The 23,701-nt window shown below is 36.4% G+C and overlaps 1 pseudogene; it reads right to left on the reverse strand.

The window, feature by feature from the left end:
- Positions 1 to 804: 804 nt before the first annotated feature.
- LOC140230328 (scavenger receptor cysteine-rich domain superfamily protein-like) lies at positions 805 to 16,697 on the reverse strand (annotated as a pseudogene).
- Between the last annotated feature and the right edge of the window lie 7,004 nt (positions 16,698 to 23,701).

Raw genomic sequence — 23,701 nt, forward strand, 5'->3', positions numbered from 1 at the left:
ATTAGATCGCCTGGTGGGATTATTATGAAAAGATTGATTTCGTGGAGACATTGCATTAAAGATGCAAGTGCATTTGTGTTATAATTAAACATAAACTGACTCAGCTGAAAGAAAAACACCTTCTTTGTACGATCCACGGTGCACAGTTATGACTTCATAATGATACAATACTATGCAGGTTTCAGTCGCGCAGTGTGATTTTAACCAGTATTTTGTCGTTTTTAATTTAATGTCTTTTGAATTTGTGACATCTATACATTATATGACAAGAGTTATTGTGAGCGACAGGGTGTTTTCACCTTCTTCTTTTTTTTACACATCCCTCATTCTGAAGCAACATTAGATCAAGTTCTTCAAGGCTTATTTCCCTGCAAATATGTATCAGTTTCAATAGCATTCATCACTGAAAATTAAGATGCAAAACTTTTGTGCTGTCTAGTTTCTCAAAAATGGAGGCAGACTAGTCAGATTTGATGACATTTCAGAATTGCGATGATTGGTGGCTTCGACAATATTACATGCCATTTTTTTTAGTTCACCAGCTGCTCTCCATTTATTGTGATGAATTTGGAACCTTTAAAACATTCATTTGTAATATTTATTATTACCTGGGTAAATGGACTATACCTTGTATACAGCCTGAGAGTGTAGAATCGTCCTTAACTGGTATACATTGATTCTCCCTTATATTCAAAGATTAGCTCTGCACTCGTATAAGTACTGTAAAGTAGTAGATTAGCTGCTATCCTATTCTTTCTTCGGGATGAGTGCGGTTCCAGTGGACTCGCGGATATCCACGTTTTGCTACTTTGAAGTGGGTAAGCCCGCCATGACGTCGGGGTAAGAAGGTGGAGAATCTCCATAATTCAGTTGGGTATTATTTGGGTCGTAATACATGACGCCATTCTGTGCTAATGCCACGGGGTTTGTATGCCCAGTTGGCATGGTTTGGCCGCTTGCTTGAAGTTGTGGGGCTGTGGTTGTCCTCTGTGGTTTCTTCTTCATGGAGCACAAGCACATGATGATGCCAATAATAAAGCACAGCGCCGCCACCGATGCAATGACGATAATTGCAATCAGCCCTCCTGCCATGGGATCCACTGGTTCAGGTACTGCGAGCAATTTATAAAAATATGATATCATTTCAATTGAAAAGCGCATGTGATTGTAGCACGCTGGCAATACAAGCCGAATAAAAAAGGCAACCAACACTTTAATATCATTAAGATCCGCGTAGAATAGGATGCGCATAAATCACACCTAGTCAACACATTGTTTAAAAAGTGCTGAAGTTCAGTTCAATTCAGTAAAGTCGCTATTGCCAATGGCAGGAATAGTTTAAATAACAAACACGTGTATACCTTCTTGCTAAAAATGATTAGATACGAAAAGAACCATGTCGTATACTCGCAAAACATGAATAGGGCCTAATACTCACGATTCGCAGGCACATGCAAAAAGTGTCAACCCTACACTTCGTTGATTACACACTGAGTTAGCTTTAATATACAAAAAAGTCGTCTGTGTCAGTTGTAGTGATTCAGATTTAGATCCACCCAGATTGCAACGAAAAAAAGACATCAACTCCATATTGTAATAAAAATATCTGGGATAGAAAGTTCCAGGCATCTAAGAATAAAAGATTTCAGATCATCATTGCAGATATTAATCCATTTGTGATGATATTCATACATCTTTCTTTTTTTTTTTTGAACGAGGAGAAGTATTTTTGAAAGAGTCATAATCAGCATAGTACATGTACCAGTATATCAAATAAATTGTTTAAAAGCAAGATCAAAAATATCAGCGTCTTTCCAGGTATATGGCATTGCAGGAGATTCAATGTAAAGTGTCCCTATGACAGTGTATGATATGTGCTTGCTCTTACCTTGCAAACACTGGATTCCTACGTCATCGTAGTGTTGGCAGTTGTGTATACCCCATCCATTATTACTGCAGTTTATCAGTTGTGATTCGTAGCCTGTGCAAGAAACGTCGTCGAGGTGGATCGGTCCGTCGCCAATCCCGTAATAACTTGACGCCATTGCAACCCCTGGAAACCCGAGTTGGCGACAGGCGACCAGGGCTTCGTTTGTTGACCACCCGTCGTTGCAGATGGTACCCCACTCGTCGTTGTGAAAGATTTCAAGACGACCATAGTCATGGCCGCCAACAAGACGTAGCTCACCTTCTTCATGTGCACGACAATGGGTGATTGAAAGAGTACGTAACTAACGAAGGAAGACTTAGAACATAGGGTAAATTACAAGTATTTCATCAAGCAAATATCCTATGCCATTAATATTTACCTTCCACGTATAAACCCTACAATTCATGGATGCCCCCTTCCTCCATACAGTATATTAGTACATTTAATAATCATACAAACATTTCATATTCACAAAACTAACTAATATTCACATAACTAAACATTTATCATGAATTACTGGATCACCTGATGTAAAACAAGAAACCTGCAAATCAGTCATTCACGTTGCTTCACACCAATTATGTTAGGTAATAAGCATCAAAAACATGAAGGCAAGCGTATATGTAAAGGATCGAAAAGGCAACCTGCCAAGAAAAGTGATTTTTGTGCTTATTTTCTCTCCGTCAAATATTATGTAACTTTGATTAACTTTGATTGCAATTATTCAAGATTCAAGATTCAATCATTTATTGTCTGATTTAAAAAAATACAGAAAATCTTCCTCCACTGGCAAGATAACAGAGCATAACATGACAAGAATAACAAACAGATCACATATAAATGCACATGCACATATAGATACATGATAATCAACTAACAATTCGACACATCACCAAACAGTACATTGTAACTAATTAGACTGAAATACTAGTGAAATGAAAAGGTATGTTTGAGACTATAACAATAAGATATTAAAATATACTATTGATGCATTGAATCTTTCCAACATGCTGACGTCTGACTATGGCAAATATATATAAAAAATGCAAATTCATAAATATGTCCTTAAATGAGAGAAACAATCTCAAGAACGACATTATGGAGTCATGTAAGATCAAAATTTTAAGACCACAGTCACAGCACTTACCGACCCTCTCCGTGCACTTAATTCCAACATCCTGTTCGTGGGATGTGCAGCCACTGACACCCCATTCACTGCGCGAGCAGTCCATTAACGTATTTTCGTTTCCCGCACAAGCCACTCCACCCAGTTGGATTGGACCGTACCCCTGCCCGTAGTATTCGTAGGACGACACGACACCTTCGAAGCCGAGCTGACGGCAGACAACCAGTGCGTTCTCGTAGGACCAGCTGTCGTTACAAACCGTGCCCCATTGCTGGTCATGGAATATATGAAGTCTGCCAGCCCAAGGTTTTTCACCATCAACAATTCGGACGTCGCCGTCATGAGCTGATTTGTTACGTTATTCGCAGTAATTAGACACGAAGAATAACAACCTAAATGACTCAATTACTTTCATGCTATTTCTTTCAACTCATTTTAAATACACAAACTAGAATCTAGTAAAGTCTTCATTGCCCTGAGAGGAACAGAGGAGTTTATGGTGCATTTTGTGAGACATATTAAAATGGAACTCGTGAAACTGCAAGGTAATGAAACTACTTGGCCTTTGAACCCTATAAAGCCAAGCTATTTTGACCCCTTCCAGGCCCAAAGGGGGGGGGGCACATTATGCCCCCTATATAACTTCTTTATTATATGATGTATGACCGTCATATTGGGCACATGGGTATACCAACTCATACTCTACATGACTCATTTGAATTTGAAATTTCTCAAGGTCATCCACTGAGGGCGTTATTTACCAAAATATTAATTAATACATAGGAAATATGCTAAAATCATGTTATTTTTCTTTTTATTTCTTTATCCCCAGTATATATGTTTCTATTTTATATTTACCAAAAAGGAAAAGCAACTCAATCTTTACTATTGTTATGGTTGAAATTTGTCAAGGTCAAGATATGGGGGCGCTATTCAATACAATATAAAGAATTATATGAAACTTATGATGTATTGATTGGAATGGGTACATATTCGAACTTAAAATTCAACCTTTATTTTCACTTTTTTCAACAGAATGCACAAGAAACAATATTATGAATTTGACATGAGAGTCGTTGAAAATATACATAGCCAGACAGGATTAACAATATGTTCATGTCTACATGATCAGTATAAAAAAAAAATACACTGTTTAAACACTCTGCGAAAAAAAAAAAATGGAGGTACCCACTCAAAAGACTATGCTTGTATCATGTGGGTACCTCTGAGGGAAAGGGGGAAAAAGGATGTGAAAAACTTACAACTACAAAGAGTGCGGAAAACTGGGAAAGAGGTGAATAAAAAAAAAAGAAAGCAAAAGTGTGAAAAAAGGAACAAAAAACAAGGAAAAGGAGAGAGAGAAAGAGAGAAAAGCCTAAATCATTTTGATGCATACACCAAGGACGAAAGCCCACAGAGACAGTTAGCCAAGTGTCTTCGAAAGTGATACATTAACGAGCTGCTTTCCAGCGGAAGAGATTGTAACTGTGAGGACGAGAGCACATTATGGAATACTAGCAGGCAGTAAAAAAATTGATTGATGCCTCAAGAGAACACAGCCTGTAGTGAAAGAAGAGAAGATAATATCGTGCTTACGAAATATATTACAAAATTAAGTTCATTCGGTTACATTATAAAACTTCAAAAGAAACATTTTAAATCTCTTTCTAACAGAATTCAATGAAGGTGCATTTTTTATATCCATAGGAAGGGAGTTCCAGAATCTTGGACCTACATAAATAAAAGTCTGCTGAACCAGCAAGGTTCTTAACAGAGGTAAATGAAATTTATTTGACTGTCTAGTTGGGTATGTCTGGTTGCGCATAAACATGCAGTTAAAAATAAACGGGAGGCAATTATTATCATAAGTATACATACATTGCCCTAATTTAAGTAAAAACAAATCTTTGATTTTCAGAATCTTATCGTCAAAGAACAAAGGATCTGTATGAGAATATGGAACGGTATTACATATAATGCGAAGAGCCTTCTTTTGTACCAGTAGAACCCTATCCAATAATAATTGGTGCATGTTTCCCCATACCAAAATTCCATAATTCAAATAGAGCAATATCAAAGATGAATACAGCGTAAACAACGAATGTTGAGGAATAGATAGTTTTAGTCTATTAATAACACCTATGTTACGTGAAATTTTCTTGCAGACATTATCAATATGAAATTTCCAAGAAAGTTTATTATCCATTGTAATACCGAGAAACTTTATATGGGAAACAATTTCTAAGACAGCGTAACCAAAACAAACGTCCATATTCAAATTATCTTAAGTGTTACTAAAAAGCATATATTTTTTTTTTGGATATTCAAAGACAGCTTATTTGCTCGTATCCACTCACATTAATTTTGTAATTCAGAATTAACTATCTGCACAAGAGTATTTGGGTCTTCATGTGAGTAAAAAACATTTGAATAGTCGGCAAAAAGTATGAACGATAACACATCGGACGAAGCACAAAAATCATTAATGTAAACAATAAACAACAGCGGGCCCAATAAACTATCTTGTGGCACGCCACACTTAAGTTCTCTCATATCAGAATTATGATTGCTCAAAAAACATATTGTTTGCGATCAGTTAGATAACTCTTGATAACTCCTGAACCACTGCATATTAGTATCACATTTCATATTTCCAAAATATTAACATTTTTAATTTGCAGATTGATAATATGATAAACAAATGATGTTACAGGCAAAGCTTGTGTGAAGATAACACAAAATAAAAGGTTAGTTTTTGGAAAATGCTGTTATTTCGATTATTTCTATTATATCTATTGTTTGATGCATATGTCATATAAAAATAAAGGAAATAATTAGAAGATCAATTTCAGGATAATTCACAACCATTATTACTTCACATTTTGGTTCTTCAGCAAATTACAGCTAGGAAAACCCCCATTTCATCCATTATTATATCGTTAACTAAAATTGGAACAGAAAAATCATGCAAAATCTGACGAACATGGTTGTCAGTTTACAATTGCCATGGCAACCAACAATATCTGACATACATAAAAATGTTTGCAATATGATTCTTGAAAAAGTCACCAAATTTGGTTGAAATCGAGTATAGGGTGTATATATAGGAGTGGCAAACGAAAATATGGTAGGGCACAATGTCCCCTCCCCCCCCCCCCCCTTTGGGCTTCATAGGGTTAAAGAAGACCAGATCCGATTGAAATCAAGAGTGTGAGCGCTAGCAAATAGTGGGAGTCATTCATGACAGATTCTCTCCTTGTCATTTCGTTGGATTAAGAAATATGAATGCACCAGAAAATTGAATCATCGCCTTCATAATATAGAATTTCATCTGTACTATGTTAATGAAACCAGGTATCAGTTATATGTGCAATGGGAAGATGGATTAGATAAACATTATGGAACCAACTATAGGTATGAAAGTTAATCATAGTAACTACAACTGTAATACAACTCATAACTTGTTATGCTTAAAAACAATATCATTAGTATCACCAGAAACTGATTATTGTCCCAGTGAGCTTTTACTTATGAGTTTACATTTATAGCCAAAAAATGTCATTGCCATTAACACAAACGGCTTTTCATCAGACGTGCAGTAAAAGGCTGTCTAATGTCATTCTCTCATCATTGCTTATCTTATCTTGATTTTCAAATATGAATATGACATAAATTCTGGACTAAATTAAATCCATTCTGTGCCATAAGATATCATTTAATGTTCAGTCTGTATACTCTGATGCACTGGGTTTCAAAGACATAACACCGTTCACTTACAAGCTGTATCTGTAGATGTATGTTATAAAAATATTATAAATTGTGTGGAAAACTTGACTGAAATGACTAAATGAATTGACAAAATGTAATTATGGTAGGACAGGGCGATTGTGGGGTACTTGTGGTTGCTGGGGTCAAGGGTCAGTGCTCCCATCGCCCCCCCCCCCCCCCTTTCTTTGATAGAATCGGGGCGGTACCTTCGACACTCTTTTTCCTGTTTTTTTTTTTTTTATTTCTAAGTGACAAAATTGTGGGGGCAGCTCCCCACCCACCCTTCAGCCCTCTGTTCCTCTGTTGTGTATCATACACTTTATGGTTGATATCCATGAATTTTGACTCTGAGACCATTTTTTCTATTGCGGAAAGGTGCGTTCGTCTTTAAACAATTTGATTTTCCTGTGATGTCCCTCCTTCATGTTCAGGTGTACAAAAATAATTTCATAAGCATGGTTGCTTATGACTGATGTCAACTGACTTGAAGTCGGACCTATAAAGAATAGATAATCACAATATATCCAATTTGCCTATCACAAACAGTATACATATATGTCATTTGCCTCGAAATAGAACAAGAAATAAAACGTTATCAAATTTTTTGAAGTTGAACATGATTGTCCAAAAAGTATGGTATGCATAGTAGACTTGGAGGTTAGGGTGGTCCTCTGGTTGATTGGTACGCAAACACCATACAAACTATCGGGTTTTTCCACCGCTAATTCTCATATCTCTAAAAGAATTAGATGCGGAGAATGTAAATACTTCCTCTTGAATCTATGCGAGAAATGATGATAAAGACATGGAATCGTATACGTTGTATAGTAACACGTTACATGTCACCTTTAAAATCCACATAAACTTCCTATAAGTAAGGCCGCGGCAAAAGGGTTGAAGATATGTAGGCCATACATATTGAACAGGTACTCTCATTTTTTTTTTTTCCTGGCAGTGCATATTCCTTTTTTATATCAATCTGTAAAATGTTTTATAATTTCGCAGAGACAGCTTGAAAAGAATGCGATCATGACCCACTTCAACAGGAAAACCGTAGAGGAGTAATTATCAGGGGGGAAGCGAAATTACGTTCGTAAGGCAATGGGAAACTTGTCATCCTATGACATCGTGATGTCACCAAATCCACATATGTGAATTTATCCACAATCACTCTTCAGAGAAAATAATCACGCAAAAATATTCAATTCCAATTCAATAGGCACTCACCGTAGTAGTCGCGTAAACATGACAGCCATATGTCCCTGGCATGTCGACATTCGTTTTCTCCCCAACCACCGTGGGAGCAATGAGAAAGTGCAACCTCGTCCCCAGTGCAGTTGACATCAGATAGATGGACAGGCCCTATGAATCCCCTCGGTGCATCGAGCTCGACAGCGCCACCCGCATCCAAGAAGCCAAGTTGCCGACAAGCGACTTGCGAGTCAGTTTGATGCCACCCGTCTCCACACACGGTACCCTAGGAGTTACCACGGTAGATTTCCAGACGACCATCTCTTGGTTTTGTCATGCTGACGGTGAGTCGAATTTCCCCTTGCAAAGCTGCAGGAAATGAACAATATTTCCATCTATCAAAAGCAGGCTACTTGATGATTTAGGGGTATCATGTTTTTTTGATACGCTGATGATTCTAGTCTGGTGGAAATACCAGATACAAGTCTGCACAGTTATGACTGATATTATGAAAGTTGCAACAGGCCTTAAAAAGCGCCATATATGTGAAAGCTTGATGATTATGTTCACTTTTCGCATGGCTAGTAATTACGAAGTCACCCCGCTGTGAACAGGGTTTTATGATATAAAACTGTCTCATGATTCACGATATCTGTTTTCGACATGTAAAACGGTTTCATATTGGGTTTGGTGCTAAAGCATTAGAAAGGCTGCCCCAAACTCTGGAATCCACTGCTCCTCAGTCTCTACAGTGTGACCCAACACTTGTAGTAGACAACACCTAAAACTTCCATGATGTCGTAAAGCAAACAACATCGTACACGAACAACAACCCCTCCCCCCCCCCTCCAAAAAAAATAACAATAAATAAGTAAATAAATAAATAAATAAATAAATCAAATTAAATTAAATTGAATTAAGTAAAAAAAAAATATAAACTATATAACTTTTTGTCAAGCACGGCGTGTTTTGATTTCGTTTTCGGAACAAGTCACTTCGAAATGATGTTGTATGTTCTGAATTCAACATTGACGAATATGCCCGACCCAATGCAAGCATGATGACACCACAAGCTCTTACAAGATTTTCAGACGATGTTCCTTATTATCAAACTGGAAATGTGGCATAATTGAGAATGCAGTAGAAAATTATGGTCCACATTCTCAATTCAAACTTACCTGTTGGATCTCTAAGTAAAGTGTAACAATCAACACCCACGTCTTCGCTGTGTGTACATGAGTTGTTACCATCATCACCGTATGTAACGTTACAGTCGACAAGTCCAGTCTCATTTCCAATACAGCCCACATGAGACAGGTGGATTGGTCCATTACCAGGTGTGGGAGAGTAGTACACATTGTTCACTCCGTCATTCCCTAGTTGACGACAGGTTACCTCTGCTTCCTCGGGACCCCAGGTCGTACTGCACACAGTGCCCCATTCGTCGTTGTGGTAGATTTCAAGTCGGCCGTCTCTAGACGTGGGACCGCCAGCCAATCTCACGTCACCTTGCAGGAAATTATAACATTTTGTACGGCAATCATATTTCATACATTTCTCATTTTTTACATTATTCTTAATATCACCAAAGCAAGTGGGATATCGGAAAGGCGCCGGCATAGCAATTATGTAATAATAATTTGTAAAGGACATGATGTAGTTCTAATGTCAAGCCATGGAAGACGTTTCATTGAGATGATTCTATTAGTAGAGATAATAGGCTCTAGGACTGCACTTATTTGTATCATCACACAGGGCGGAGGCGGGGGGGGGGGGAACTCAGTAGATAGCGTGCTTGCCAAAAGGAAAAGACGGAAAGGTAGGATTCGAGTCCCGGCGAGTCTATCATGTGCAGTCCCATAAATCCAGTAAGAAACACAACACTTTGCCCACTGAATCGACATTCATGGAGCTCCCGTATCTGAGAGAATCACAATTCCAACATGAAATGCACCCAGAGAACAGGTGGGACATGCTGACCCCTTGTGGTCAGCCCCGGTTGGCAAGCAATTGTCGTACAAGCAGAAAGAGCTTAGAAATTATATGACTTTTTTGTTGTTTTCCATTCTGTAAGTTATGATGTATGTGGTCCAAGGAACGGTGGTGAATATGAAGAGTTATTGGTCTACACCCATATATTATAACATTGTGCATTTTCAATATTATCTTCTTATACAATCGACCATTATGCCTCCCTAGAACGAGGGCAAACATGACATCTCGAAATGACTAGCAGTTAGAGGTATTCTTTAGATCACAAGTATGTACTTTTATTATATCGTCTTGACTCGGTAAGAACAGGGAGATATGACTGTCTGTGCATATGCCTATTAAATAGTGTGTTAACAGGCTTGAGGTTGTGGGTTTTTTGTTTTGTTTTGTTTTTAGACTGCAATGTTGTACAGATTGTGTGTGTGTGTGTGTGTGTGTGTGTGTGTGTGTGTGTGGTGTGTAATTATGTGAATTAACATTTTTTTACTTGCAATTATATGACATTTTTGGTGGAAATAAAATGAATAAATGAAATTAATTTGTCCGGAAAGTTTGTCACATTATACACAGTATGCATGGTATGTGCAATTTCAATGAGGAAAATCGCTATAGGATTGATATCGTAACCGACCTCACTTTGATTGATATCATCAGTTACGAAAGGCTTCCTGTATCTTTGGGCTTTTATGCCATCCTTTGTGAGAGGGCAAACGTATGATCTCGGAATGACAGGCTGTCTACATGGTCTAGATATGTATCGTCTATGTCATAAACATGCCTCTTGACATTCAGAGATAAAACGAACTCTCAGGAAGGTTAGAAATATCTCTTGATTATCGCTTACGTAAATAATATACACACGAGATCATAACCATGACATTAAGCTCAAAGTATGTTTAAGATCAATGCAGCCTTATCAATAACTCTATTGTTCATTAACCATGTGATAACGTATACAGTGTACTACTGAACTACCCCCACAAGTATTGAAAATACAGAGTTCTACCATGTCTACAGTCAAATTTCTTGCAACCAAGCCTTCTGTCTGAAATCTTTCACGAAACCTGGTCAAACCTTCTCATTTCTCAGTATCTTTATTTCAATTCTTAAAGGCTCTTAGTCCTTTCTGTGAAAGGGACATTGAACACTGCATAGGCTACAGCACTTAATGGCGTATTTTGTGCCGATCATCTCGTAAAGCACACTAGGGGTTAGCACTCTCAAAACTTGGCCGAGATTAATTCACATCTTATACTCTGGGCAATGTCGCCGTTTGTATCTGTAATCTCTGGAATCTTAAGCTTAATAGTAAGAAGACAACCTCCTGAAATCCGCTTAAAGATAAGTAAGACAGACGGGAACTTCTCAAATTTTCATAAGAGCTATAACATGGTCAATTGAAGAGAAGGCAAGTAATTGATTCGTTGACGATCGCCTTGAATATCGCACACAAATTTCACTACTATTCTTTCATGGTATGATTATACTCGTTTTGCTTCAGCTGCTTAAGTCCCTGATGTGAAATTCCCCCGTGATGATATCAGAAAATGCGTTACACATCTTGTCCAATTGAGTTCGGGTGTTAAATGCCCATACAAATGTTTTTGTTTTGTTTTTAATCCTCATGACAGAAATGAACATTGTGTATCACTTACTTCCAATGGCACTGAAAAAATACAAGAAATCGAACCTTTTAATTTTTCAGCTAGTACAGGTCATTAAGTTTTTTTTTCTCTCTTTTTTTCTCTTTTTTTCAATCGGTTTCGTATTACGAGCAAAATGCATATGTTATATATAACATAAGTTTTCATGTACAGGAAAGATTCGTATGGTATATTACACAGTAATGTAGTAACACGCCTGTCAAATGTGAGGAATATAAATATCCACAGACAAAGTGAACGGCTTAATCGTAATATCTGTCATTTCTGGTTCTGCGTGTGCGTGTTTCACTATTTACTGAGTCTATCAAGATGGACCAAAGGAGCAGGGTGAGTAAGAGAGTATCACTTTCGTTTCTGTAATGTACTGCCTATTATCGATGTTTCTTTTCCAACAGCCTAGAAACAAAGCATTTCGTTCACCTGCTCCCTCTCATTAAAGGGAAGGTAAACCCAAAGAGCAATGTGGATTGAGTGAAAGCAGCAACATTAGTAGAACACATCAGTGAAAGTTTGAGGAAAATCGGACAATCAAGGCAAAAGTTATGAATTTTTAAAGTTTTGGTGTTGGAACCGCTGGATGAGGAGACTACTAGAGGATATGACGTATGAGTGGACAACAATACAAAGAAAATATAAAGGATATTCAACAAAAATTCACTTTTCTAGAATTATGAAAGAGCAGTGGACCAACCGCTTTCAGAAAGCAGGGGGAATAATTGCTACCCTTAACATATGTCAATATCAAGTAGATGGAATTTGTAATTTTCATGAAAAATGGATTTTTGTAGTATTTTCTTTATATTTTCTTGATATTGTAGTCCACTCATACGTCATAACCGCTAGTAGTCTCCTCATCCAGCGGTTCCAACACCAAAACTTTAAAAATTCATAACTTTTGCATCGATTGTCCGATTTTCTTCAAACTTTCACTGATGTGTTCTACTAATGTTGCTGCTTTCACTCAATCCACATTGTTCTTGGGGTTTATCTTCCCTTTAAGTTCTAAACGCAGGAATCATTATTTAGTTGTTGCTTTAATTATGAAGGGCCAGTCTGCGATAAGCTTTGTGGTTGTAAAGGACAACTTTTGTGAACGAAGCATGCATAAAATAAAAATACGGTTTCAATTATGCATTTCGCTGATTCAGATTTCATGTCAACCATTGTTTACATCTTTTTATTTAGCTTTTTCATTACAACATTTATTTCAGGTTTGTTTGATTTCCATTAGGTCAAAAAAAAAAAAAAATGGCTTGTTTGCCCTTCGCGACCGACCGAAAATCACGGAAATTTCGGGTCGCGTTTTTTTTTTCTCTCTCTCTCTTTCAAGTTTATTTTTTTCCACAAATTTCATCTTCTACAAATTTGTGAACGGTTTTAAACCCAAAATTATCCATTTTAAGCTAAAGAAAGAATGAAAAAAAGTCTAAAAATGTTTTTTTTTTTTTCTCATCTCATCGACCCGTCGTAATTGCGTTCGGGCCCCGCGGGGCCGCAGGCTACGTTTTATAGCATGCATTGCATGCTAGCTACCTTTTTGGCTCACATGCGTGCACACGCACGAAATCCAATCAATGCATGCATATATGATAGTGCACTCGCTAGCTAGCAACCGTACCGGTCACGGCACAGCGCTCCAGCGCGACTGCCTAGATGGCTACTTTTGCAGCATCCGTTACCAGCTGTCATGGCACCAAAACTGTTTGGAGTTCAGTTGCCAGCATCTCACTGGAAGGTACTTTTTTTGGAGCTGTTTGCAAAATTTAACAAAGATGAATGTTTTAAGTGTTTGTCAGTGAGTGTTTCTGCCTCGCGTACCGGGCCCTGGCAAGATGTAAATTTGAATGAATCCCTTGGAGTTTTGAGTGCACTGACATGGAAAAAAGGGTACCCTGTATCTAAAAAAACAACAACAACAACAACAACAACAACACGACCTACCGACCCTCTTGGGTTTTGACAGTTAAGGGCAAAGAAACATTTTTTTTTTTTTGGCCTTAGATTATTACCTTCGGTGTACTCTGTATGACATCTCACCCCTGCGTCCTCAGAATGAACGCAATTATGAATTTCCCATCCGTTGTGTTCGCATTCTGTTAGCTCCGTTTCGTGCCCACTACATTGCAAGCCATCCATAAAGATAGGCTGTTTAGGCGTGCCACCACCAAAGAAGGCCCATCGGAAGGCGTTGGTGGCGTTAGCAAAGCCAAGCTGTCTACACACAACTGAGGCATCGTCGATATCCCACAAATCGTCACACACGGTCCCCCACTGAGAGTCGTAGAAAACCTCGACTCGTCCCTCATAGCTTCCCGAACCGCTGACAAGACGCACTTCACCAGTTTCTGGCACTCCTAATGATCATTGGGAAACAATATAATTGTAACGTGATGACTTTTAGTATATTGACATAATCATATTTTGTTACTCAACTGAAAGACAGATAGTTTTGAATGTTCCCTCCAAGAAATATTAGAATTTAGTGAAGACATAAGACAGCATGCCCTACTTCATTTATCTGCGATTTAATTCCGCTCTGAAAGTTCTTCAGAGGAGATTTTTCAAATACATTGTACCCTATTCTGACCCCGTATGGCAAAGTATCATGGAAGTGTTATAGGTTTGAACGTCTTGAATTTCATAGAATAAGAAAACTAGAAGTCCTTCTGTTTTGAAAAAAAAAAGGTTAATGTTCCTGAGGAACAATGGCGATGGAAAGTGGTGATCTTATTTTTCATGTATCCTCTGAAAGCTCTTTGCACTCCCATTGCCTAAAAATTTACAAGAAATGAAACTTACAGGAAGGAGACAATTGACAGTTGACAGATCTAGTGACGCAAACATCGGCAAATGTATAGACATAAGTAATGACTTCCATAGTGTGCACAAACTTTTTTTTTTTGCTTCATATCAAAGACAAAAACGCCAACATCGTTTCATATATATTTCCAATCCTGACATTGTTTAATAGGTAAGCAGCTTTGACCCTCATAATCATTATCTGAGGTGTAACTTTACTAGAATTGTATTGCTATTTCAGTTTTGCCCTGTAGTTAAAAAGATATGAGGTGCGTTAACAGGAGACACTAATGCTTATTACAGCTGGCCTTACTGTTGATGACATCAGGAAAGAAAAAAAAATGGAGCTGGAAATACCTTTTTTTTTTTTGAAATTATCAATAATACGCCACACGTATTTTAATCAATAGGTCAAGAATAGATAATTCATGTACCGTCCAGATTAGCTTCTTCTTCTTTTTTTTTTTTTTTTTTTTTGGCTTGTCAATTAACCCCGCCGCGAGAAAATTCCTGATGAGGTATATGGAGGGGGGAGGGACCTTATCAGCTGATTCAGTCCTGAAGTGGCGTCAGAAATGTAAACTGCCTTGTCCCTTAACCCCTTACGGAATTCCTTAATCCGCCCCTGGCTTTGGTTGAAAGGGACCTTAGATTTCCAACTTTTTAAGTGACGAAATGAGAAACCATTATGAAATAGGTAGGAGCATGCAAATCTAAGATGAATTCAAAATTCATGTTATGAAAATCGGTTAAGAAATGGCTTAATATCAAAAAACAAACATGAGGTCCTATTTTAGGACCACCTTTTTAGAACCACCTTGTTTTATTTGTTTTGGGGGATTTCTCAGCTCTTTCGAGACCGATTTCACATAAACTAAACGATGAATTTCTCTAGTATTTTTTTTAATATCATGTCTTTTCGATTAGTATAAAAGTATAGATTTGTATCTCTCATCTCATTCAAAACTCTACCACCCCTCAAAGCCGCTATTTGTGGCTACTTTTGTGTACGCTTTTCATGCAAAATTTAAAAAAAAAAGTAAGGGGAGGGGTCTGACTAACCTAAGAACAGTGAAAAAAGATAGGAAACTCTGATTAATGTAGTTCTTATGCTACATACTTTAAATGAACGATCATCTATGAACACAATTTGACCTTATTTCTTTTTCAGTTGCGATTCAGTTTGATTTTATTTGTCCACTTGTATAAATATAAAAAAGATAAACAAATGCACAATGGAAATAAAATTAAGACTTCTAATCTTACTTGCGACATAATAAAGGATTACGGTCTGCCATGTACACAAAAGGAAATGACATACATGTACGTGTGAACAGTTATATATTTCGTGGACACCGTCATCAAAAAGCAAATAGAGTGCTTGTTATCATGAGATGAGAATTTATTTAAGTGAAACCCCTTTTACTTCATTTAAATATATTCACTTTCATCAAACGAATGTAGAAAGTGTCCTTTTAGAATTAAATTTTACAGCTACAAATGAGGTCAAAATATGTGCTTTTGCACAAAGTGCCACGGGGAAAATATTACATGGGACTACACAGACATTGCGAAACATGATTCATGACTTTAAAATATCCTAGCAGAAAATAAATGAAGACCTAAAAATCCTGTATCGGTTTCCCAAGACACTATAATAATAACGTTAGTTTGCGAATTTGGGAAACGTTCCAGTAATATTTGAAGAATTACAATCTTTTTTTTTTTTAATTGCGATGTCTTTTTCAATATGCAAATTTATGATTTGAATAAGATATTATAATGAAACATGCAATTGTCAATGACAAATTTTGCTAGTGAAAATGTCTAATGTTTCTTCTTTGAAATGGTGTATAATATGACATAAATACATTCAGGTCATACAAATGTAACATTTTCGAATAATATCCAAAAAGTAAACCAAAACATTTAATGGGAAAAATGTGTGTGATTATCTAACGAGTACTTAGTGATTTAAGCAGTAGAGTAGCCAAATGATACTTAGAACGATCCACAGACAAAAGAATGAGGGTTAATTTTTAAATGAACTGTTCCCACGTACCTATACAGATTGATATCAATTTCAGTCACAGATAGATTCTTTCTTCTTTTTTCTTTTCTTTTTTTTTTTTTGCGCAACAACAGTCACTGTGGATCCCTTACCAACGTCGGCGAATGTGATCCCACAAAGCAACAGCAAAATACATGCTTTGACCAACTTGACCATTGTGTCCCTCACCTTCCAAATATTTCCTCTTTTAAATACCGTCACAACATATTATGGCTAAAATACTGCGTCCTTTTGGCATGGCAGTTCAGACGTATATGCGATTCGCGATATACGATCTGACATCATGCGTATATGGAGGAAATAATGCTGCTCATCTATAACGTTCTGTGCACAACCTTTGAGCCCAGAACGTAAATGCAAGCAACCCACAGATGATCTGAATGTATACGTCCTAGAGATAGAGTAACCATGTAGATTCATACAAAGTCCACGCACTTTACCAAATGAGTGCCTTGATAATTCGAGCTAAAATGAAATTATTACTTATACGGAAATCTAAAGGACAAGTCCAGTTTCGTATACATGTGGATTGAGTGAATGCAGCAATATTAGTAGAAAACATCACTGAAAGTTTAATGAAAATTGGACGATACGTTCAAATGTTATGAGTTTTTGAAGTTTCTGTGCAGTCACTGCTGCATGAGAAGCATGGGCGTAAATCGGGGGGGGGGGGGGGATGGGGGGATATATCCCCCCCCCCCCACTTTTGAAGGAGGGGGGATGGCCTGTACAAATATCCCCCCCCCCCCGAAATTCTCCAAAGAAAAAGATGTAGGAACAAAAAAACAAACAAAAAGAAATGTGGTGATATTGATTTCAGCATGATGGATTATTGCATAGCCTATAATCTAGGCGGAGAATGCAGTTATTGTCTTTGTAATTTGCTGTTAAAGCTAAACGTATGATGCAGCGAGATAATTGTCTTTGCCAAGCGATACATCTGATGCGGACAGTGGACGCATCTACCGCGTCCGCTAGGCGCCACGATCGGTGGCAGTTTTTGTTTTTTTTTTCCGTGTAAGAAGACTGCCACCGACTTAAAAAAAAATAAGAAAACAACGACAAACAACTGGATCATAGGCGGTGTATTCGCGCGCATCCACTATTCGTAGTCTCGTCGCATCAGACCAGCTGCGTCCCCACCTAGGTTATAGGCTAAATACTGTAATGCATGAGCCATGACGTTCGCACGCCCGCCTCGTGACGAGAGCATACTGCTGAACAGTGCTAGCAGCGCTCGCGTACTTCTCTCGAACGCCAATGCATGTAGAGCAATATCGACCGTAATGCATGCTTGGGATGTCGAACTACTATAGTAGCCACACAACCAGATGGCAACCAGCTGTATGCAACCAGGACGGTGCTCTTCCCACCTCCTTGATGCAACACAGTCTGTAGGGCCATGGACGTAGGCGTGAACGAGTGCACCATGCCGAGCGCGATACGACTCACGTCGAGGTCCGCATGAGTTACCCAAAGATCTAGATCTAGATCTTTGGGTATTATGCTATGAATTGTCTTCTTTTCATGTGCAATTGACTATTTCGTATCATACTTCTTTCTTACAATCAAAATTAATGATATATAAGATAGCATAAAATAAGGAACATGAAAAAATAGGAAAAAGTATTTTCCGAAGTGTTTCACTTTAACCTCTCATTGAAATGCAAATCCGTCATCGCATCATTCCATAGATCCATTTTGTCTATGCAATATCTGCAGAGATAGAGAAAAGAGTGATAAACTGATGTAATACATTTAACGACCTTCGACGTCAGACTATCAAAAAGAAAATATGTAATAACTACGCTATAAACTGTAGAGCAACTGAAAAAAAAATGTACATTAAATAATTTGTTCGGTCCTGCTTCATAAAAAAAAAAAAAAGGATGTTTACTTCTCATTTCTTTAGACTCTCAAGATGATTTAGAAATGTTTTCCATCGCATCAGTTGGTCATTACAGTAACCTGTCACCATTGTTTCCTTCATTCTGTACTTTTCTGAAGAGGCTACCCTTGATAAAAAAAAAGGCATTATTCTATTATTATTATTATCATAATTATCGTAAATATCATTACTATTATTATCATAATTATTAATGTCATAATAACAATAATAATTATTATCATTATTATTATTATTATTATTATTATTATCATTATCATTATTGTTATTATTATCATTATTACTACTAGTTATTATAATAATGTAGACTTTCCTGTAGAGCTTGCTGGACAACTATTAGCTAATATATGACTTTCTCTAAATTAAATAACGGACATTATTTTAACCTTATCTGTTTCTAAATAAAAACATTCAAGGTAAATGACATTAACTTTTTTTTTTTGCAAAATTCCCTCTTTATGTTTTCGCTTACATAATGGTCAGTTGCCATCTTCTTTCTTCTCACTATTTCAATTAAACAAGGACATACATTCTTATCCCACAAGACAATCTGATCACTTCATTTATATAATCTTAAAACAGTGATGGCTCTAAAATCTATCAGACACACCGAACCCGATGTTTGAAACTCTCTTCGTTCTGAAATTCGAAGTTTAAAGTCCGTGTCCTTTTTTAAGAAAGTTGTAGAGCAATGTTGTTCTCTCGGTATCGGTAATTTCGTTGTCACTGTTAGTGTATAATACAGGAAATTCCTTCGTAGAAATATCGCCGCATTTCATGTATAATGTAATCATGTAACCAACCATGAACTGTAACTGTTCACCTGTACCTCGGTGAGAAATATTTTGTCATGCCTTACTGATCATTGATCCAAGTGAACTAACTTTGTGTAAAGCCTTTAGTGAAAGCAGACAGACCTCTCCTTTCCTTTTCTCCTTTCTACTATCCTATCTCTACACAACATCACTTTTCCTTCCTATTTTTCTATGTGTATTATGTACGAGGGCTGCACCCAAATCAAGCAAAGCTCTGTAGCCCTACTGTCATGACTGTATTATTCGTTGTACGGTTGTACTGCTGATACATTTCTGCTGTACATTGTGTAAAGGCAATATAGAAAAATGTTTTGTTAACAACTGATGTTTATGTATATATGAATGGCTCCAACACATGCATGTTTATGTATATATGAATGGCTCCAACACATGCATGTTCATGTTCAATGATAATACAGGAATCAATAAATCAAAATCAAATCAAATCAACTGCACATCCCACTTCTCCAACACTCGTTTCATAGGAGGTCAATTCGACTAGTTATAATAATCTCGTATTTTTACCATTCCATCGATTTCGATGAACTCATTGAGTATGACGAGCCTGCTTGATTTTTTCCCCTACAGAGGCACTTTATCCATTCATTTCCAAAATTATACATCGAACGATTTCTTTCTTTTAAACAATTGAATGGGCACATACACAAAAAAGTACAGCTTCTTCATTGGTTAATAAGTAAATGATCTCATCATGTTTGATCTCAGAAACATTGTCTAACAGCATTTCGTTTCTGGAACTAATCCATATTTTCAAACTATGGTGTAAATGCCCTTGAAATAAATGCATCATGTTTTGTTTATAAATTGCATACAGAGCATATATCAATATTTTCTTTATATTTGTTACATTTGGACTTTTTTATTCCACTCCAATAATCAATAATTTCTCAAAATCAGTAATCCTTTTCCAAAACATAGACACTTTAGGACACTCCAGGAGAACATGACTAAAGGTTTCTGTTTCAGAGCAAAATGTACACAAATTGTCACTTACAATTTTCCATTTGAAAAGATTATATCTATAAGGTAAAATACAAGGTAATATCATTATGTGATGTTGCTTGACTTTGTTGTTCCTTAGTTTTCGAAATTTTTGTTTCAAAACGGTATTCCAATCAAAATCAGTATTCAAATCAAATCTCTCTTTCCAATATAAGAGTATAGTTAGATCACTTTTCTTACTCTCACATAACAAATCATAACATTGTTTCGATGTTGTTTCAGATAATCTGACATAAGCATTGTCCTTTATTGCATGTAAATAAGTATCACAATCTTTGTGAGCGTTTTCATAGTTATCTACTTCTGATATGCGTTCCACCCATATCTTTGGAATTTTCTTTTTTTTTTAAGTTTTAAATACTTAAAGTTCACTAACAAATTATCAGAATTAAGAGCACAACAAATAACTCACAAGATTCGAAACATCATTTTCAACTGCATCATTAAGTTTCAAGATACCTTTCTTATGCCATTCTTCAAAAAACAAAGTTTTTCCATTAAAACATAATATTACTGTTATTCGACAATACATCATCTAGTATCTTATTCACATGAAGAAAATCATTTTATATTTTAATTCGCACCACGAAAGTAAACAGTGAGTGTAGAAACCAGGTAGTCAATGCTCCTTGCATAGTGCTAACATATCTTTACATGAACAATTCGTTTTCTTTGTCAGTGGACCTGGACCGACTTTCTCTACCCAACATTTGAACATAAACTTCTATGGCGAGAGTCTGGATGACAATTTGGATAATTTGCGAACCACGAGAAATACAGTGATTGAAATTGAGCATGTAAATCAAACATATAAAACCGCCTTTTCCAATAGGATTTAGTAGAATAGATCGCTTCACTTTTTCTCTGCTAGAATTTATAAGAAAATTATAAGTCAATCTATTCTATTGCATGATGGACTTCTCTGGAAATGGTAATACTAAAGCTACATACACAAATTGTGAAATTATCAATGATTTGATGATTACCACTTTACCATACAATGTTAGATTTCTCATTCACCAGAACTTTGAAATAGCTTTGACCTTTTCTAATTTTGAAAACCAATTCATTTGTTTAGATTCGTTTTTGTTCTTTGTTGAAAATACGCCCAGATATTTCACAGGGTCACTAGTCAAATTAAATCATTTACTCTATTTTCTTGAAATTTCATTGTTACTGCTTTTGTTTTCATGACATTCAAAACTGGTCCAGCAATTTTGCCCACAACGTTAAACTTCCCCGAGTGCTATATTACCAGACTCTATCAAATTAACAAAAATAACAGCATCATCAGCGAGTTGTGAGATTTTGATTTCTTTTTGTTGGGTTGTGTTGCCGGAAATAACAGTGATACCCTTTATACGACTGTTCTGCTTAAATCTCAAGGCCATTGCTTCAGCTACAAGTATAAATGATAAAGCGGAAAGTGGGCAGCCCTGCCTTATTCCCCGTTTTATTTCAAACTTCTGTGATACCCATCCATTATTTATTACACTCTCTCTAACATCAAAATATAATGCTTTAATCCAACCAATAAAACTTTCTTTGAAATTCATTTTACGCAATATTGAAATGAAAAACAAATTCATGACGAATACAATCGAAAGTCTTTTGAAAATTGATGAATAATAAAATACCTGGTAAATCAAATTCAATAATGTCTTGAACTAAACGTAAATTCTGCATAGCCGAAGGACGATTGATATAACCTGTCTGATCAATAGAAACCAACTTTTCTACTACTTTCTTCAATCTTTTACACAATACCTCGCATAATCTTATAATCTATGTTTAATAAGGATATTGGTCTCCAATTATCCAAACATTGTTTATCCCCCTTATTATACAATAATGTCAAATTAGCCTGCTTCTGAGATTCAGATAGTTCTTGTTTCCGAAAACCTTCATGCATACTTTCGGTTAATAAAGACTTGACATCATCCCAAAAACACATATAAACTTCAGCCGACAGTCCATAACTACCTGGTGACTTATTTTTCATGTTAAAAGGGCTTCGTGTCATTCTTTCTCAGTAATCTGTTCTTCACATGACATTGCCTCTTCATCAGTAAGAGTGGGGACTTTGACTGAGGTTAGATACTCATCACATTCATCAACATCCAATTCAGACCTCTGAGAATGCAGCTCTTTATGATAATATATTTCCTTGAGTATACTTTCTTGATTTGTAACATGCTTACCATCTCTTTTGATACAGTCTATTTGTTTTTTTCTGAGCATTCCTTTTTTCAACTTGAAGGAAATATTTAGTGGATTTTTAACCATTTTCCATCCATTGCTGTCTTGACCTTATAAACGCGCCTTTACATTTTTGTGTTAAAACATCATCATATCTCTTCTGAATTTCTGTTAATTTCCTTACACTTTCCTCAGACGGATTTTCACCAGTCTTCACAACAACAAAAATCCTCTTATTCATTTTGTAGCTTTCTCCACATTTCCTCTCTTTCTCTACATTTTTGTTTCGCATACTTAATCGTGTATTCTTTAATTCGTGTTTTGCACATATCCCATTTAACTTGCGCATTCATTTGAATATTTTCCAATCTAAATTTGGCAATTACACACTTTACATTTTCTTTATAATCATCATCTTTCAACAAAGAGTTGTTCATCTTCCATGCTCCACTTCCTCTCTGATTATGCGAGGTTGTTATTCATAAGGTGATGGTACAATGATCACACTTTACTACTGGTTTTATTTCTGTTGCCTGAACAAAAGGTGAAAGAAAGTTTGGTGTTAGCCAACAATCTAATTGCGAAAAAAACATTCAGCGTTAATTGACGCCAAGTGTATTGCTTTTTGAGTGGAAAAAAAAAATGTCTCCATACATATATCTCAACTGAAGTCGCTTAAGCAATCTCTGAATCAAATTTACTTGTTGATATGCACAAGATACGCCACGAGTATCAAGCGAAGGGTTCTGCACGCAATTCTCATCCCCTCCTAATATCAATAAGTCACTGTTACGTTTCACAATCTTTAGCCATTTGAACAATTTTCTATAAAACTGCTCTTTGTCGCTACGTTTGGTAAGTGCATAAACATTCAAATCAAGATAAAGAAATTTCACTATTCAGTCGTAATGCTATAGCTCTTCCATCAAAGTTAGGGTAGCATTCGAGTGGCTTGACAAATTCATTTCTACAAATAAAGATGGCTACATCTTTTGAGTGGTTTGAACCATGATTGAAATAACAATGGTAACAACCTTCTACTCTGATAACTGCTTCCACTTCCGGTGTTAGAAATGTTTCTTGCAACATAACAACATCTGATTTTTGATGATTTATCCAGAAAAAAAAAAAATAAATTTTCTCTCTTTTGAACTTGTCTCTGATTCCCCGTACATTGAGAGATAAAAGAGATATGCTTTGGTTTTTTTTTTTTTTTT

The sequence above is a fragment of the Diadema setosum genome, chromosome 7 (genome assembly GCF_964275005.1).
Source record: "Diadema setosum chromosome 7, eeDiaSeto1, whole genome shotgun sequence".
In the NCBI taxonomy this organism is placed as follows: domain Eukaryota; kingdom Metazoa; phylum Echinodermata; class Echinoidea; order Diadematoida; family Diadematidae; genus Diadema; species Diadema setosum.